The sequence below is a fragment of the Eumetopias jubatus genome, unplaced genomic scaffold (genome assembly GCF_037043125.1).
Source record: "Eumetopias jubatus isolate StellerSeaLion01/CBP00866 unplaced genomic scaffold, mEumJub1_p1.0 scaffold_2, whole genome shotgun sequence".
Lineage (NCBI taxonomy): Eukaryota > Metazoa > Chordata > Mammalia > Carnivora > Otariidae > Eumetopias > Eumetopias jubatus.
The window spans coordinates 157,224,535-157,243,582 of NW_028274808.1; positions in this window are offsets into that span (position 1 = coordinate 157,224,535).

Here is a 19,048-nt window from a genome sequence, read left to right on the forward strand (position 1 = left end):
TTACTGCAAAAGCAGTCAGGTCTAAGTAGGATTACACTGCATTAAACAAACTTCCATAAATGGATTGACAAACTAAAGTATCAATGTATTAATTTATAATGAGGACTATACTCCAGTAGTAACTCAAATACCACATAGGCAATATGGTAAATACAAATAACTTTGTCCCATTCTCCTATATCTTGGGAGTCCATATTATATCTGGACCTGCAGAACTTGCTATTGTTATCCCTTTGTAACAGAGAAAGAGACTCAGAAATGACTGACTTTGTTAACGGCATAACCAAAATGAGCATCAAAATCTCCTCTTCACTGTTTGGTTAAAAAAAAAAAAAAAACTATGAAATGTATGTTTTGACAAGAACACAATCCTTAATAGCACCAAATATGAAGAAGCAACACAAACATCTTACTTTGCCAAACATATAGATCATTTAAAACGTTAAAAAAATGAGGAAAACAGATGTAAAATTGTCTAGGAAAACGAACAACTTTATGATTTGTTTGTCATCTTCTCCCTCCTCACCTTAACATAATATGTAGCATATCCCATGACAGCTCATAAAGTGCACCACTGCCACCAAATCACTAGCTTTTATGGAGACAGTAATGAACATAAGATACCTTGGTAGGAGTTATAAAAATGTAGACACTTCTAACATTAAAAAAACAAGTGGAAGTATTTTGTAAACCAAAAATATTCAAATGCCTTGACAAATGGGGATGTTCGGAACCAAAACTACTGCATAAATATCTGCAGTTTTACCCATACGCTATTTTTCTGGGATTTGCAGCTATTCCCCATTTTTAATGCCCTAGCTCTGGCTTGTTTAAAAATAGTTTGCATGTGCTTGAGAGTAAGTCCCATTTGATTTTGAAGGGGACAGTTGTTGGGGGTACTGAAGAAATCTGTACAGGCAAACACGAAATTGCCCCCCAACCAGCAAACGGCCCATCAGTTCTTTCTGCTTTGTGTTTCTAAGAGTCTGCATGTCCTTGGACAAACAAGTTCCGCCTGTGTAAAAGTGAAGGTGTTCTCTCTTTCTTCCTCTTCCACATTTCAAGGATTAAGACATTGCAGTCTCCTCCAAGTTCCAGGGCTGTGAAGGTCCCTTAGTATCTCAGATATTAATATGGCTCACACTGATGTGACTTAAATACCCTTTTTAAAATTGAATCTATAATACTATGCTTATTTACTGTTCTTTGACAGGTACCAGATCTGATTGAAAAAGAGTTTCTCCAAACATTAAGTATTCGAACAGTCAAGGAAAGATCAGAAGAATGTATTAAAGGATTAAGGGCAAAGAGAAAATGAAGATGAAGGCAGGACAGAAAAAATTAAAATAGCAATGAAGTAAGATTTTGAAAAAATGGCATTTGTAAGGACAAATGAAATTAGCCAAATTTAACTCTATCATAGAGCACATTTTCAGCATGTTTAAAATACGTTCTTCTCCTGCTTTGCAGTGACATTTTGCCCAAGTGTTTCTCATCCTGGGTGCTGCTAGATAGCACTTGTATTTCAATGCTATTCACCAGTGTTATTTGTTGCTGTCCAGGACCACCATGTAAAATGTGTGTGCATCATTCTCCTAAAGAAGGAATAGGGCAGGTGGCTTTGGACCATGTTCCACAATAAAAAATACAGAATCCAAGCTACAAATGGTACTTACAATTCAATTCCTCCCTATTCACCACTGATGTAAACATCTTCAAAAAGTACTTATTTCCAAAAGCCTCTTTCCTTCTCTTTCAAAAGAAAATGTATTTTCAAATTCTTGGAAAGGCTTTATAGAGAACCCTGTGACTTCCTCAATTAAAGGGCCCATTCAGCCCACACTGCAGCCATTGCCAGTTCCTGGGCTTGAGACAGCAAGGCTCTTACTCTGTCATTCTGTGAGATTAGCAGGGAAATAGCAGGCATATTGTCAGATGGAATATTACACCATTTTGGCCCCCCAAAAAGATGTTAAGAGTTGTTGAGCTGTGGCATGCTGCTCAAGAAAGAAGACAGCTCTAGTAATGAATTCATACACACTGACCAAAATATAAAGAGACTTATTTTTCTTTTCAACAGAGAAGTCTGAAGGAGACTGTTATCTACTCAGGGACATCAGCAGCTTTTCCAATAACCTGCCTACTAAATATCTAGAGCTTACCTGTACTGTATGCTAGTGACTCTTAAAACGTGGACCCCAGACCAGCTGAAGCAGCATCACCTGGGGACTTATTAGAAATGCAGATTGTGAGTGTAGCATAACGTATAAACCTGTCAAATCACAATGTTGTACACCTGAAACTAATGTAACATTGTTGTCAACTATACTTCTGTGTGTGTGATAACCTTTCTTTAATGACACAGGTGATAAAAGATGCCATGTAAATAAATTAAATGCCAAAATGAAAAAAAATGCAGATTCACAGTTTCTACCTCAGACCTACTGAATCAGAAATCCCTGGGGATGAGGACCAACAAATACTCCAGGTGATCCTGATGCATGCTCAACTCTGAGAACTGCTACTATACACAGGGCTATTTCTAATCCTCATTGGAGCACAGAAAACATTATTGTGATTTAGGCATACCACACCCGGTCAGAGCAAATAATTCCAACTCTACTGTCTCTGATGTTAATTGTTTTCCAGCAACATTGTCACAAAACCCTTTGAGAATCTGATGACAAACCTTTCAGAATCTAGGGAGAAAATAATAAAGGCAAATTTCACATTCAATTTCAGGAAGTTCCTAAACACATCTGAAGCCTGGCCAGGTACCCCAGCAAAGAGCACCTACTTCATCTTTTTCCAAGCATTTTCATCTGCTCTTCACAGTAATCTGTAAAGTCAATAGGACAGGTATTATGATCATTTATAGCAAAGGACTCTGAGGCTCAGAAACCTAAGGGTCCTGCCCCAAATCTCAGAGCAGGTAGTAAGCAGAGGGAGCTCATATCTAGGGCTCTGGTCCATCTACAAACTCCTTGCCTTACATTTTACTGCTCTCCCCACAATTTGGATTTTTGTAAATTGTAATGATAGAAATAATGGTGACGGGCTCTTGCCATCACTCTATCATCTCTTCATTCTGCTCTCTGCACTCCGCTCTAGACACACTGGCTTCCTTACTCTTCTTTAAGCACTGAAGTACATTTCCACCGCAGAGTCTTAGCACATGCTGTTCCCTTTGCCTGGAATGTTCCTCAGATGTCTGCATCATTTGCTCCTTCACTCCCTTTAGGTCTTTCCTCAAATGTCACCTAATGAGAGAGTTCACCCCTCATGACTGTATATATAAAACAAAGTTCCTTACACAGAAACTTATACTCTCTCCACTTACCCTGCTTTATTCTTCATCATTGCCTTAATCACTACAGACTTAGCTTGTATTTATTTCTGTCATGCCCACTTAAATCTTGTTCTGTGAGCATAGGAACTGTTTTGCTTATTGTTAAATCCATGGTTTAAAAAGCAATGCAGCAGGGGCGCCTGGGTGGCTCAGTTGGTTAAGCATCCAATTCTTTTTTTTTTTTTTTTTTTTTAAAAAACATTACAATTCTTTTTTTTTAAGATTTTATTTATTTGCAAGAGAGAGAATGAGAGACAGAGAGCATGAGAGGGAGGAGGGTCAGAGGGAGAAGCAGACTCCCTGCTGAGCAGGGAGCCCGATGCGGGACTCGATCCCGGGACTCCAGGATCATGACCTGAGCCGAAGGCAGTCGCCCAACCAACTGAGCCACCCAGGCGCCCAAGCATCCAATTCTTGATTTTAGCTCAGGTCATGATCCCGGGTTGTGAGATCAAGCCCCATGTTGGGCTCTGCACAGGGTGTGGAGCCTGCTTAAGATTCTATCTCTTCCTCTCCCCTTACTCCTCCCCTGCACTCTCTTTCTCCCTCTCTCCCTCTCTAAATAAAATAATAAAATAGCCACATAGCTATAAAGTAGGTGTTCAATTAATATTTGTTGAATGAATAAATATTATATTCAATGTATCCTCTATCCACTCAGCTCTAACCCAGAGTTTTGAGTATGAACCAATTCTTTAATTCAGACCCTTTTTTTAGTAGATATCAAAGGAAATCATAGCAAGTTCTCCCTTTTCTATCATTAATGTTGTGGCTTCTGATAAGGACAGTGATGTAGATGATAATATTTACTGAACATCAATGATAACCTAAAAACAAACATTACCTCTAATTTTCATACAACTCTACAAGTTAGGTATCATCATCACAGTTATACAGATAAGGAGTTCAGAAATGTTATGTGACTTGGCTAGTGTCGGTCAGAGCTGGGACTGACATCCAGATACCTCAAGCTCCCATGCCTGCACTTGTTAAAACTCCTATCCTCATCATTCACTGTTGGACTATCAGCAGCCTTGATTCCTTATTGCTTCCTATAAATAAAATGGTTTCTGAAAACCAAATATAAAGTAATGACTTTACCTAAATAATACTATTGCTCATAATTGGCAATGTCCTAGAAGAAGGCCACTTATGGAATGTCCGAGCTACAAAGTTTAGAGATAATTTAGCCCAACCTCTTTATCTAGTCCAACTTCTATAATTTATAGAAAACTGAGATCCACAGAGGTTACTTTGCCTAAAGTTGGCTTGCTGAAATGGGAGGGCCTGAACGACATGGTTAGAAGCAGCATCTCACAAGTCAGAACCTAGTTCAAAGCCAGGTTCTACCTCTTGTGTGTGACCAGGAACAAGATTCTTAACTTCCCTACTCCTTGGTTTCCTCACTTTGGAATGGAGATAATACCTACTCTATAGAGTTGTTTTGCAAATTACGTTTTTATGTGTGTGTGTGAGAGAGAGAAAGAGAGAGAGAGAGAGAAACAATACATTATAGCTATTATTATGTAGTAAAGCCATTTTAGGAGCTCTCATCCTCAGTCAAATATAGCTTGTAAGTCATTTTTTTCTTCACACAGAAGAAAATACTCATCTCCACAGGAAGGTAACTACTGGTGAGTCAGTCAGTATTCAATCCCAAAATCCAATTTTTCAATCTTCTTCAAGACTATGGTTTAAAACAGTGTGAACCCAAATGATAATACCAGGGATATTTTTGCTACTTTCTAATTCTGATACAGCACTGAATTTAATTGCTTCTTTCCAAGAAGGAGATAAGAAAATAAAAAGGAGAAATGGAGCTGTCTAGATGATGGAATGAACATTCCCAAACACATGAACATGGATGCACCAAAGTCTTTAGTTGAAAAGTCCATTTGAAAATATGAATATATATTTTTTCAGAGCTTATCAAATTCCTCCAGTAGCAACAGAAACTATGCTCAGAAGGAAAAAAGTATTTTGGTTATGTCTATTAATATGCTTCAAGGACTGAGAACAAAAACACCGTCCCACATAATAAATACAGCCAGTTTCTCATGAAATTTATAGAAAGTTTAAAAAAACAATGACACTTGAAAAATAATCAAAGGAACTAAGTAAATTTGTCCATTCCCCGCTTAAAACCTCTCCATGACTCCCCATCATCCTGAGAAAGTGCACACTCTTGGCATGGCGTCAATGCCCCTCCAGATAGGGCCTCTCTCTGCATGCTACTCAGTCTTCATCTTTGTCACCCTCCTCCTCCCCTCTCTAAGTACCAGTCTCCAGGCTTTGGTGTATGCTGTTCCCTCTTCCTGGCACAGGTCCTTATAATAAAGCTTCCTTCAAAGAAACAAAAAAATGAAGATGCAACTCCTTCAAGCTCTGGCAGAAGCAGGATGAGCTTTTTGAAGTGAGGGGATTGTTTTAATAAATGGAAATTGTACTAACAGTTTAGGGCAAGAAAACCTGCATTCAACAATTGAACCACTTAGCAAATTATGGCATGTACAGTTAATTAAAAATACACAAAGGGAGAAACTGATTGTAATTCAAAAAGAATTGGACATTTTTTTAAATTATATTACTCAATCAACCAGATTATAGAAACATGCGGTTTGCATGTAGATTATGTCAAGAACCTCGTTTTGTAGCCATGAGGAAATAAAGGACTGCACTGAGGCTGCCATTTTACCCTCTAACTAGGATAAGCTAAAAAGTGTTTAGGATGACCTAGACTATAAGATTAATATATGCCTTGTAACATGAGAGGCACGTCTTCATACTTGCAAATTATAGAAATGACTATCATGATTCCTACATAAATTGATTTTGACCAAATGTAAATGTATAACCTAGTTACTGAATGGTAAATTTTTGAAAGAGTTCAGTTCTTTTTGAATCACTATACACGTTCTTGCATGCATGCAGACACACACACACTTACCTACATACACATACAGATGGAAAGGAGTTATGCAAAAATAATATTTTTGTGGTAGTAGGATTTTAGGTTTTATTTAAATCCCATAATTTTCTCTGTCATAGTAAAATTATCTTTGTAATGTAAGCCATGGACCTAAGTCCTGCCACACATTGGTTATATAAATTTGGGACAAGTCACTTAAGTTTCTTAGCTTCTTTTAGAAAACTGAGGTCCTAATTCTGATATCACAAGATTGATATGACCATTAAATAATATTTTTTATTTGAAAGTGGCCTATAAACTCTAATGAATGATACAAAAATAAAATTTTATTATTATAATGGCATTTATATGCAAATATTCTCTTCTCAAATGCCCCCTCCCCAAAGAGGTTTTCCCTAGTATCCCCAACTAAAAAAGCAACTCTGATCAAAAACAAACAAGTCACCCCTAATACCCATATCACCCCAATATGCAAATACCCAGTTTTGTTTTTCTCACAGCACTTCTCACTCTCTGAAATTATTATTTATAACTGGTTTCAATGTTTATTGTTTCCCCGCTTATACGTTTCCTGAGGGCAGAAGCTTTGTCTGCCAATTGCTGGATCCCCAGCTCCTAAGAAAGTATCCAGCTCAAAATGGGCACTCAGTAAATATCTAAGGAAGGAAGAAAAGGAGGGAACAAGGGAAGGCAGTATCTATGCAAGTATAATTTCTTCATCTTACCAAGAAGAGATCAACACAAACAGTCAAAGGAGAGCAAAAGGATAGTAGTAGATAAACTAGAAAGAATTAACTGGGCAGCTCTACGGTTAGTGATTTAGTTTACCTCAGCCCTCAGAATTCAGTACTGAATCCAAGAGAAAATCATATAGTTTACTTAAAGGAAAAATAATTTTTAGTGCTATCTCCTAGAGCACACATCTACTCTCATATCAAAATAAGGTGAACTGTACACTCTACTCTTAAGCTGGTACTTTATACAACCATCTGATCCTTATATTCTTTTCTACTGGTCTAAGTGTTTGTGTTTGCTCATTCCTCTCTAGCGTATTTTAAAATCCAAATCACTGCAGTAATTCATTTTTTATTGTTCTCTTGCTCAGCTTCAACACATGTACAGTAGTAGTGTTCACTCTTCAGGGGGATAATGGCATTTTTGGAGATTTTACTGTAGTCATTACTCTTGCTTCTTTATTAAGAGACTTGACTTTAATCTTCTGCTTTAGCTATGTGGTTTATCTTATGAATATTAATATACAACCCAAAGGGATCTAGCCAGTGAATATGAATTAGAGAGGGCTTTTTTATATTGAAGAAAGAGAAAGCCATTTTCTGGTATGCACATCTTTCTGGGGTGTATGAGCTCTAATTTAATCAGCATGTAGTCATCATGTATGCCACCAGCACTCCAGGCCACAAAGTAATTGAAATGATTCAAGCTTGTTTAATAAAGTAATTTCAATTATAGCGGGAGTTGAGTCAGAAAATGTCAGCTGTACAAAGTTTATGCTGCCTGGAATCAGCAATACGGCACCAAATGCTCATAGAGAAAAGTGCCATTGTGGAAATGAGTTGTTACTTTTTTAGGTTTTGAAGTACCTTTGTTCACATGAGACCAGCTTCTCTTAGGTGATCTGTTAGTCAAGGAAACCAAATTTAATTTTGTCCTGAATATGGTGTAAATAAATTTACTTATAGGCAAGAACTTAGAATTGAAGGGGTCAGAGAGTCCATCCTCTTTCCTCTAAATATAACCAGCATCTGACACTTCACTGGTCTCCACCATTCCCTAATGCCTCAAGCCAAGTAATCATTTATGTTTGGAGCCATTGAGGACAGAATACAGCTCAACATCCTCTCCCTCAAAATGTTAGAAAGGAAATTCCACAAGTTTTCATTATAAAATATGATTGCACAATACACATAAAATCATTTTTCCATTACCAAGTAACACGAAAATATCCCAGAAGTCTTCAACATGGTGCTGTCAGTCTTTCATAAATGATAAACTCTAACATGTTTCCCATTCTCTTTCTTTCCCTTCACCTTTCCCATAATTTGCTTTATCCTTCAAGCCATTATTTCTCCTGTCATATTTTACCCATTTAAAGGCTTGTGTACTTCTACTACCCCAAAGATCTTTAATTCCCAAATTATGATTCTATCGTTCTTATTTTGCTTATCCTTTTCTTAAGAAACTCCTTTGTATGTACAGATGGTTTGCTTTTTACTTACTACCAAGTATCTAGTGCTGTTCCTTACCATAACTGTTGAGAAGATAGACAGTTGGACCATCTGTTTGCAATTTACCATCACATATCCAGAGGTCTTATTAAAGTCTTTTTATTTAGGTTTATCTATTCTCCTCCAAATAACAATCCTCTCTCACCTTGCTCACATCTGGTTTAGGTCAATTTTATTAAACAATGATCTATTTTAGATATGCAGTCACAGTTGCCTCCAAAGATAATAGGACTCTTGCTGGTTTGATCAACACTGCCATTGTCAGAACCTTCTTTTGGTCTAGTTCTGGAACCACCATCCAGGGATATTAAAGAGGTCTATTATTATGCTAAACACAAACAGACATTTGCTCTGAAAATACACCTTCCTTTGTTTCCTCTTACTAAAGATGTATACTAATCAACTACAGATATCTCATAACTCAGAACTTTAGTTGAGATAGTGAGGACATGCAGGAAATAATAATTAGTGTCCAATGTATTTTTTAAATATACATTTGGTCATATAGGATGGTCATCTAACTTCTTACCAGTATGAGTAGGAGCTGTAAATATAATCAGACTATATTTTTGACAAAGGCTAAATATTCCCTAAAGCTAAGTAGCAGGATTCTTTTTTTAAAAAAAAAAGATTTTATTTATTTATTTGACAGAGAGAGAGAGACAGCGAGAGAGGGAACACAAGCAGGGGGAGTGAGAAAGAGAAGCAGGCTTCCCGCTGAGCAGGGAGCCCGATGTGGGGCTGATCCCAGGACCCTGAGATCATGAACTGAGCTGAAGGCAGTCACTTAACCAACTGAGCCACCCAGGCACCCCTAAGTAGCAGGATTCTTAAGTGAAATTTCTTCTTATGAGTTAGGGCCATTTGGTTTTTCCTACAGAAACATTTCCAAACATATATTGAAAGTCAATGGGATTACATTAAATAATATATATATATTTGCTCTCTGCAAAACTTTTAGCTTAACCTTTCTTTAAAAATCCTACTTCCTGCCTCTTCATTGATCTGTTCTGAACCCTAGCTAAATAATATTCTCAGTTGAAAACTATAAAGAATAAAAAGCTCCTGGTTTATGTAGTACTTTCCCTTTATAATCCTCAAAGGAGTGTGTGAATGCAAGATCATTATGAGTCCAACTTTATAGATGGGGAGCTTGAGGCTTGGAGAGGGTAAACAACATTATCAAGGGCAAGTAATAGTTGAGTTTGAAAGAACCCAGTCCTCCTAAATTTTAATTTGCCTCATTACCCAGAAGGCCATGCTATTGCTTTAGTAAGGAAAATGTACTTTTTTAAGTATTGACACTAAACTTTCCCTGCTTAGCACTTCAGAAAAGAGAAGTAATAAATTAAGGGTTCAAATTCTTCTTTGTAATAAATGCTTATGACAATGAAGTATTCTTTGCTAAATACTCTAATTTTTATATCATTTCAGAAGAAATCTTTCTATATTCAGAGGATTTCTGATGTGCTGAGCTAATGATACCCACTCCTTCCTGAATAGCAATACCTACTTCTGCTCTTTTTATGGCTGTAAAAAAGAGAAGGTTTTTTTTTTTTTTAACACGACATGAAAAGCTTCTAAAGGGTAATAATTTAAATTCAGAATAGAAATGCAGACAAATTGCTAAAATTGTGAGCTTATTGATAAGCTATGTACAAAGAGTCTTTTCAATGTAAATCTTCCCAAGGGAAAAAAATGCAACAAAATTAAAAGGTAAAAAATTGTTTTATTCTGATGCAATCATCCCTGAAGTTCTATGAAGAATGCAGAAATGGGTGCCCTGCCCAATTCTTATGGGGCAGTTGAAGAAGAATGATTTGCAGCACTAAGAGGTGCAGCAGGAGGTGTCAACTTCTTCTATCTTCTCTCTGCCTTCTCAGAGTTAATGAGAATTCACTGAGGCCCAAGGAGATCTTTATCCACAACTTTTCCAAATGCAGGTGGTATTAGGGCCCATGCATCCCAGTGCTACATTAAATGTTGCTTTCAAAATGATATCTCAATATCAGCCAGTTCTCTACCATTCCATAAGCATATGTACCGTCTGATGAAGTCACAGATCCAGAAGATTTTAGCATCATAATAATGATGGAGAATAAAATTGAGGTCTATAATTTCCTGAAGTTGACATTTGTTGTGATTTGAAGACACATGTGAAAACCTACAGATGAGTCTGAGTAATTAACCACACTCTTTAAGCCCCCATTTTTGCCCACTCTCAGTAGAAAACTTCACCTTCTACTTTAGAGAGAATAATGTCAGTGTCACCCAGCTAATTTATTTTCTACTTGAATCTCCAGGAAACACTTGACCGGCAACCATGAAACCTATGTGCATCCACACCCAGTCCTACCTACTACTCTCCTGTTGGTTGGTAAGTTTCCCTTCCTACAATCAGAAGAGTTAACAGTCACCAAAACCTGTCTTTCTAAGAGAAGTGCTTGCTAAGCATAGAGGGCTACTGAACAATCATTTTGATGTAGTTCTAAACTGACTCTGTAAGACTTAGATGCTATTTTTGCTTCTGCTATACTGTAACAATGAAAGTCCCTTGAATGGTCCCAGTGTGAGAAACTCTATGTAAGCTTTTCATAACTGTTATTATTGTTATAGCTAATATTATACAGAATGGGTAGTCTATAGGAGTGGGAGTGTGTGAATGATGATGGTGGCAAGTGCTCTCCTACAACAAAAACTGGGCTAGCTTCTCTGTTTTTGAGTATTCATTTCTTAATATTGGAGAAAGCATGTCTTCGGGAGGCACTGGACAAAAAAAAACTATATATTTTTATAGAAGTAAAGTGAAATTTAAATGAATATCAAGAGAACTTCTGTAGAGAAAACTGAGTAACCAGAAGGTAGTGCAAAGAATGGGTATAAGAAGAGCAAAAGTGCAGCTCTACCCTTTTCATTGGCTGTATGGAGGAGAGAATGACATATTTTAGACTACATGTCTGAAACACACTTCAGAGAATTTTTTAGCACCATCAGGTGAAGTCAATCTCCTGCCCCTCTAGCCATCTCCCTGTACTGCTGTCCCCAAATTCTCCCAAATGAAGGTGAATATCCCACCTCAGCCAGCAAGTGCTCTGGCCACCAAATCTTTCCTTGGCTTTGAAGATATGTTTGTTCATTTTTTTAAACCTATACCTGACATAAATACAAAGGCCATCAAACTCCACACAGCATAAGAATGAATCCTTCCTTCTTCCAGAGAATGAACATATCCATAAATGACATACCTAATTTTAGAGACCCTGTGTAAGGAATGACCTTCAGTGGTTCCTCTGCCCCATCCCAGGACAGAATTCAAAGCAGAGGTTTTCACACTCTCCATCTGCCAGCATATGGGATTTGCCCATTTCTTAGACTTGTAACTACCAGGCCTGAGTAGGTGCAGCTAAAGGCATTTTTTTTCTAACATTTGTTACTTTAAGAAAAGGGACTCTTTAGGGGTGCCTGGGTGGCTCAGTCATTAAGCGTCTATATTTGGCTCAGGTCGTGATCCCAGGGTCCTGGGATCGAGTCCCGAAAGGGGCTCCCTGCTCAGCGGGAAGCCTGTTTCTCCCTCTCCCACTCCCCCTGCTTGTGTTCCCTCTCTCTGTGTCTCTTTCTCTGTCAAATAAATAAATAAAAATCTTTAAAAAAAAAAAAAAAGAAAAAAGAAAAGGGACCCTTTAAAGAAAGTGTTCATTCTTACACAATCCACTCCAAAATCCACTAATTTCCTCTTTCCATTCATCTTCTAGAAATCCTATATCCAAGACAAATGGGATTTAGTATAACATGCTTTCAGTAATACCTCAATGAGCAAGACTATTTTAAGACTTCTATTCTTCAGTTCTCAATAAATATTATGATACTAAGCACTTAGGCATTCTAAAGTTACTTTCCTGAGCAGATCTCAAGCTCTTTAGCAACACAAATGTATTGAATCTCCTAATTCCCTTGCAAAACAAGCTAAGAAGTCAGAGCTAAAACATGATTCTATAATTCAGCTGCATGGTAGGTCACCTAGAAATGGCCCATCTCTTAAAAGGAAAAAGGTGGTGGGGAGGGGATTATGGTAACAGCAAACCGACTGGAGTAGTAGTGCTACTACTGTTAGTCCACTGTTGTATCCATTTCCAGTCAAGTTTACCAGGAAATGTTTGATTAATAGTGAAGGATTCACTTGCCTGTCATTCAATTATTTTAAGAAGTATTTATTGGGTGGCAACAGGATGTTAGGTACTAGCTTAGACCCTGGGGATATAATGCAGGAAAGTCCTTTCCTTATGGAATGTACAGTCCAGTTGAGCAGAAATAGCCGTTTAAAAAACAACAATAAAATACCATGTAATAAGTAAAATAATGAAAGTGTGTCTGGAATGTAGACATAACATGTAGGAGGTGGTAGATAACTTTCTTTGTGTGAGGAAATGGAAAGATGTTCAAGAAAAGATTACCCTAAGATGCAATATCTGGCACAGAAGGTTGAGTAGGAGTCTGACAGTGTTGTGAGTATTCTCTTTCTGAAGAAAAGGCATCCTTGTTGATAGTAAAGAATGTATTGTGACAAATTTTCATGGCTGCCCTGAAGACAGACTGAAAGAGCTATGTTTGAGTTAGAAGATAATGGCCCTTCCTGCCTCCATCTGCTACTTCAAGTGAGTGTTGTGAGGGCCTACCCAGTAAATCACAGAAAAGTACCTCTTTTTATAAAGATATGAACGTCCTTCTGGTCCCTGTTTCTTCTACTCTCACAGCTGCTTACAAAACAGAGATGCAGTTAGAGCAAGAAAAATGGCCTGCCCCCCTTACAAATGAGAAAATTACAGCTCTGGGAGGTTGTGTTTTTTCTCAAACTCACAGATAGTTAAAGTAGGTCCAAAACCCAGAGAAACTAATCATGTTGAATTCTTATTTAACTGAGAACCTCAAAGTCCATAGGTCACTCTATTTCCCAACCACATAATCAAAAGTTAAACCATACATATCATTATTTCACATAGACTACAAGCTGCTTAAGGGAAGTGTCTCAAGACAGAATTGGTTTTGCTATAGAAACAAATAAAACTAAAAAAAAATCACAGTGGCTTAAAGCAACAAAAGCTCATTTTTCACTCACACTACGTCTGATGTACATGGTGAGGACTTCTGCTTCCTGAATGACTCAGAGATTAAGACTCTACCTTCTCATGTCATTATCTCAATATCTGGCTCCCTAGGTTCCCACATCAGGGTAAGAGAGAAGTGCCACACCAACTCTTAAGTGTCTCAGCCCAGTTAAATGTTCACAATCCACTGGTCAGAACTAGTCACAGGGCCGCAACGCAAATGCAATGGAAGATGGAAAAAACAAGGAAATATATGAATATCTGATGAGCACTAACACTATGTCTTCTCATAGAATCTCCAGAACTAGCACTGTGTATCGTGCAGAATATGTGCCTAACAAGGATATATTGAATGAATGAAGAACCCACTACAGTCAAGGTCCTTTTTTAGCACTATCAGGGGATACAAAGATATACAAGGAATAATTCCGGTGCTCATAGAGCTGAGAACCTAACTGTGAGATTAAATACTATTACACACCCAAATTGAATAAAATTAACCATCCACAGCAATGGGGACTAAATGACAAGTGAGTGATCTCAAGATAAAAGGAAAAAGAAGTCAAGATTTAGGATGGTTAGAAATCCAGTCCTCTTTTTATTTATACCCCAAACTAAAAATATTTCTCTCAAAAGATCCAAAAGTCATTTGCCTTTGTTTTATCCAAAGGACAAGAAAAAAATGTGAAGTAATAAAATATAACTTCCAGAGTTTGGAATTTAGTTGCAAACATGAGGACCATGTTTAGGGATCATTTCTAACATTTTTTCTCTGTAGAGAAACAATATTTCTGTAGCTGAGCATTTTCTATTTCATATTCCTGTACAACAGTCCCATACCAGGGCAACTATCTTGACCCCCATTAATACATATCCAGACTCCCCAACTGTTGTAGCAATAGGAAGTGACTGCCAAGGGACAACAGAGGTCATTCTTCATAAGAATTCCATGAAATTTTGAGTAATATATGAATGATCTGAAAAGTATTCATCATCTTCTGGACAAATGCTGGCCCTATTTTACACAGTATTATTAACCTTAAGCATAGGAAATTAAGAACTAGCCATAACATTTTATAGCAACATTTTGGTCCCTGTTTCCTCTACTCTTCACAGTCCACATTACTATTTTACACAGCATTATTAACCTTAAGCATAGGAAATTAAGAACTAGCCATAACATTTTATAGCAACATTTCAGCCTGATCTCAAGTTCAAAGGTTTGCAGAAACTAGTTATGTAAGCTGATACATTTCTGAAAAATCAATTTAGCAATATGAATGACGAGTCTTTAAAATATTCACGTTATGACAACAAATTTCCTTTATAAAAGTCAATCTTAAGGCAATAATGACAGAGATTTCATCATGAGAATATTCATGCAGCATTATTTATCACTCAGACAGCTTAAATGTCCAATTCTGGAGAAATGATTAAGCAAATAAAATTACATTCGTATATGGGAATATTATGCAACAATTAAAACAGATGATTTCAGGGCTCCTCGGTGGCTCAGTTGGCTAAGCGACTGCCTTCGGCTCAGGTCATGACCCTGGAGTCCCAGGGTCAAGTCCCGCATCGGGCTCCCTGCTCAGCGGGGAGTCTGCTTCTCCAAATGACCCTCCCCCATCTCCTATGCTCTCTCATTCTCTCTCTCTCTCTCAAATAAATAAATAAAATCTTAAAAAAAAAGATGACTGCAAATTCTGCATTATCTATCAAAATTTTAAATGATCAATCCTTTGAGCCAATATTTTTACCCCTAGGTGTCTACCCTACAGAAAAACTTTTACAAATGTGCAAACGATGTAAAAAAAATGATGTTTGTTGCAGCATTTTTATAGTTTCAAATATCAGAAAACCTGGATTGAAGATTATCTAAATAAAGGTAAATCTACAAATCCTAACAAAGAAAGTTCAAAATTTACTAATGTTAAGAGAAAATAAGTTGTAAAATAATAAATACATCAAAAATCACATTTAAAAAAAAACTGTTCTCTATTTATAGACCAATAAGTTGGGTTTAGTTAGGGAAGTGGCTTTCCTCTATACACCTGTGTACATTAGTGTTTTATCATGAGCACATGTTGTTTTAGCTTAAGTTTAAATTTTTTATTTTAAAGCCTAAAAATAATATTTAGAGAGAAAAAGAGAAAAGGTTACAGATAACTTTTAGTGATATTTAAAAAATGCCTATAGCAAAATCTTAAACTGAAAAAATAGTCAATATATATTGTGCGCATAGTATTATGGAAAATGTGTAAAACTATCATAGTAAAAAGTGGAGAGATAATATGTCAGAATATTAACAGTACTTTCCAAGCAGTAAGACTACTGGTGGGAGGATGTATAGAGGCACAGTTCTGCTTCCTATATTTTTATGTGCATTTTGCACTTACTACAAAACATGGTATCTGTGTAATCAGGGAATGGGAGAGAGCTAAAAAAACAGAAACAAGTATTTAAACAAGAAAAAGCATCAAGGTTAGCATAAATCAGAAAGGATCAAGGAGATAGCAGTATTTTTCCTATAGATACTCCTTTTTAAAAGCCCGTCCTTCCATTAAGTCATCTATTTTTCAATCCTATGTTTTTATGTAAATAAATAAGACCACTTGCAATTAGAATGATGTACAATGAATTTCTCTATAGCCCCTTGTGGTGTTTTTAAAATACAGTCACAAATTCTTTGAAACTTCTCTCTTTAATGTGGGATCTATGCCCCCATCCCTTGAATCTGGTCTGGCTTGTGACTATTTCAATAAATAGAGCTTATGGGAGTGATAATATGTACTTGCAAAGCTAGGTCATAAAAGATATAGCAGCTTTCTCTTCCTTCTCTGGAATACTTACTCTTGGAGCCCTGAGCTGCCAAGTAAGGAGTCTGACTACCGTGAGACCACCATGTTGTAAAGAAGTCTAAACCAGATGGAAAGGACATAGGTAGACAGACCAGTCAACCATCCCAGCTGACCCACACCTTCATTTACCCCAGTCAATCCATTCATCTATTGCCATACATGTAAGTGAGGAAGCCTCTGGACAATTCCAATCCTCAGGCATCAGAGTCTTCCCAGGTGAGACCCCAGACATTGTAGAGCAGAAAAAGATATGCACTGTGCTCTGTCCACATTACTAACTCACAGAATCCACAAGCAAATAAAATAGTGTTGTGTTATGCCTCTAGATTTGGGGGGTGGGTGATTATTACCCAGCAATAGATAAGTGAAACAACTTTCTCCTAATATTTATACATATACATGATCTTTTAATAAATCGTCAATAAGATGTTTCTTAATACAGAAAGAAATTTTTCAGGAGTTTTACACTTGCATCTAGTACCTTTGAAGTTATATAGTTCTTTATTCATTGCTTCAGTGATTCACTGATTGGATTGTTTTAACATTTGCTTCTAAGTTAGGCATTTTGATAATGATAAAATGTTAATCTTCCTCTTCCAGCTATTTGAATATAATTCCCACTTAGTAATAAAAGCTAGCATATATAAAAGATTTTCAAGAATTTTCATCTATTAGTGACTTTAAACCTCCCAATATTTTGATCTATTAGTACCTTCTCATTTTAAAGCAAGTTGAGCACAGAGAAGTAAAGTAACTTATCTAAGGTCATACACTGGTAAATGACAAAGCCAGGATTCAAGCCAGGTAGTTTGTAGCCAGAAACTCTGCTTTATATAACTGAACTAAATTCCCTCTCTTTCTTTCTGCTCAACATACAGAAAAGTTAAGCTGCTAGGAAATACACATCTCAGAGCTAGCTGTGGACACAGGCCAGTAATCTCATAGCTCTGCCCCTTAAAGGCTAGATCATGTTGCTATGTTACTACTATCTCTTGTGGAAAAGACAAAAAAAAAAAAAAAAAATCCAGAGACCCAAAGCTATATAAATTAAAGGAGAACAAAGAAAATAATAAAAGCAGGGATGCCTGGGTGGCTCAGTAGGTTAAGCGTCTGCCTTCAGCTCAGGTCATGATCCCAGGGTCCTGGGATGGAGTCCTGCATCAGGCTCCCTGCTCAGTGGGGAGTCTGCTTCTCTTTCTGCCTGCCAACTTCCCCTATTTGTGCACACGCTCTCTCTTGCTCTCTCTCTCTCATAAATAAATAATTTAAAAATAATAATAAAAGCAAAAAAGTAGAAATGAAACCCTTATGCATAGACCTAAGTAATTGATCAAGAATTTCCATAATGAAGGAGTCTATTGGTAAATCAGTCTCAAAGCATTTATTTAAATAATTTTTTAAAGGAAGAAGCAAGGAGAGAAGGAGGGAAGGAGAGCGGAAGGGAGAAAGAGAAAGAGGAGAAAAAGAAAGGAAGGAAGGATGAAAGGTAATAGCTTATTAATAATTATGGAATAGTTAAAGAGATCTAAGGCCAGTGTGTGTGAGGAAGAAAGGGTAAATGAAAAAATAAACAGCTGAAAACAGGAAAACAATTATAAATCCAGTTTGGGGGCTTAAAAAGGACTTCAAAGAGGGGCTACAAATAAGAGGTATCTACCACTGAACAAATTCAGATCATGAACAAATTTCCATTTAGTTCATTTCAGTGGGGAGAAATTCTCTACAGTGGCGGGCAGAAACGGAAACGTGTGTGTGCATCTGGAAATTTTACAGGACAAAGTTGAGAGGCTGGTTATTTAATAATCTGTGACCCAATTATATCTAAATCTATTTCATATTCTGTGTGCAGTGAAGGAACTAGCATGGCAAATAAGATGTAAGGGGTAGAATGTGTTAACATTTAAGAAAATATGATTTCGACTCGAATAATATTGATTTATTTAGGAAAGAGGAAGCTAATCTTTTAAAGCAACATGAAAAGTAAGTCGAACAATTTTAAGAAAGCTAGTATGCGGCAAAATGTAGAATTTTATAGAAAAAAATATAAAGTCTTTAAGGAAGCTATATTTTTAAAAATAATGCAAGTCACTGTACATAAATGTCCATTTTTTTCATTGTTAATGTGTGTAAGAAAATACCACTTTTAAACATTCATTAGTAATAACAAAGGGAATAGACTTCTAGAAATCTCCTTCTTTTGGAAGTGTTATTAGATTAAAATGAAAGACTTTGGGGGCGCCTGGGTGGCTCAGTCTGTTAAGCAGCTGCCTTCGGCTCAGGCCATGATCTCAGAGTCCTGGGATTGAGTCCTGCATCAGGCTCCCTGCTCAGCAGGGAGTCTGCTTCTCCCTCTCCCTCTGCAGCTTCTCCCACTCCTGCTCTCTGTTTCTCAAATAAATAAAATCTTTTTAAAAAATGAAATGAAAGACTTTGTAATATAAGCGGAAATAACCCCAAGTCCTCAAGCACTTGCTAAATATTTCTTGAGTACTCATTATGTACCAGACACATTAGTAAGGCACTGGGGATCCAATAAACAACTGACTTAAATCCTCCTCAAA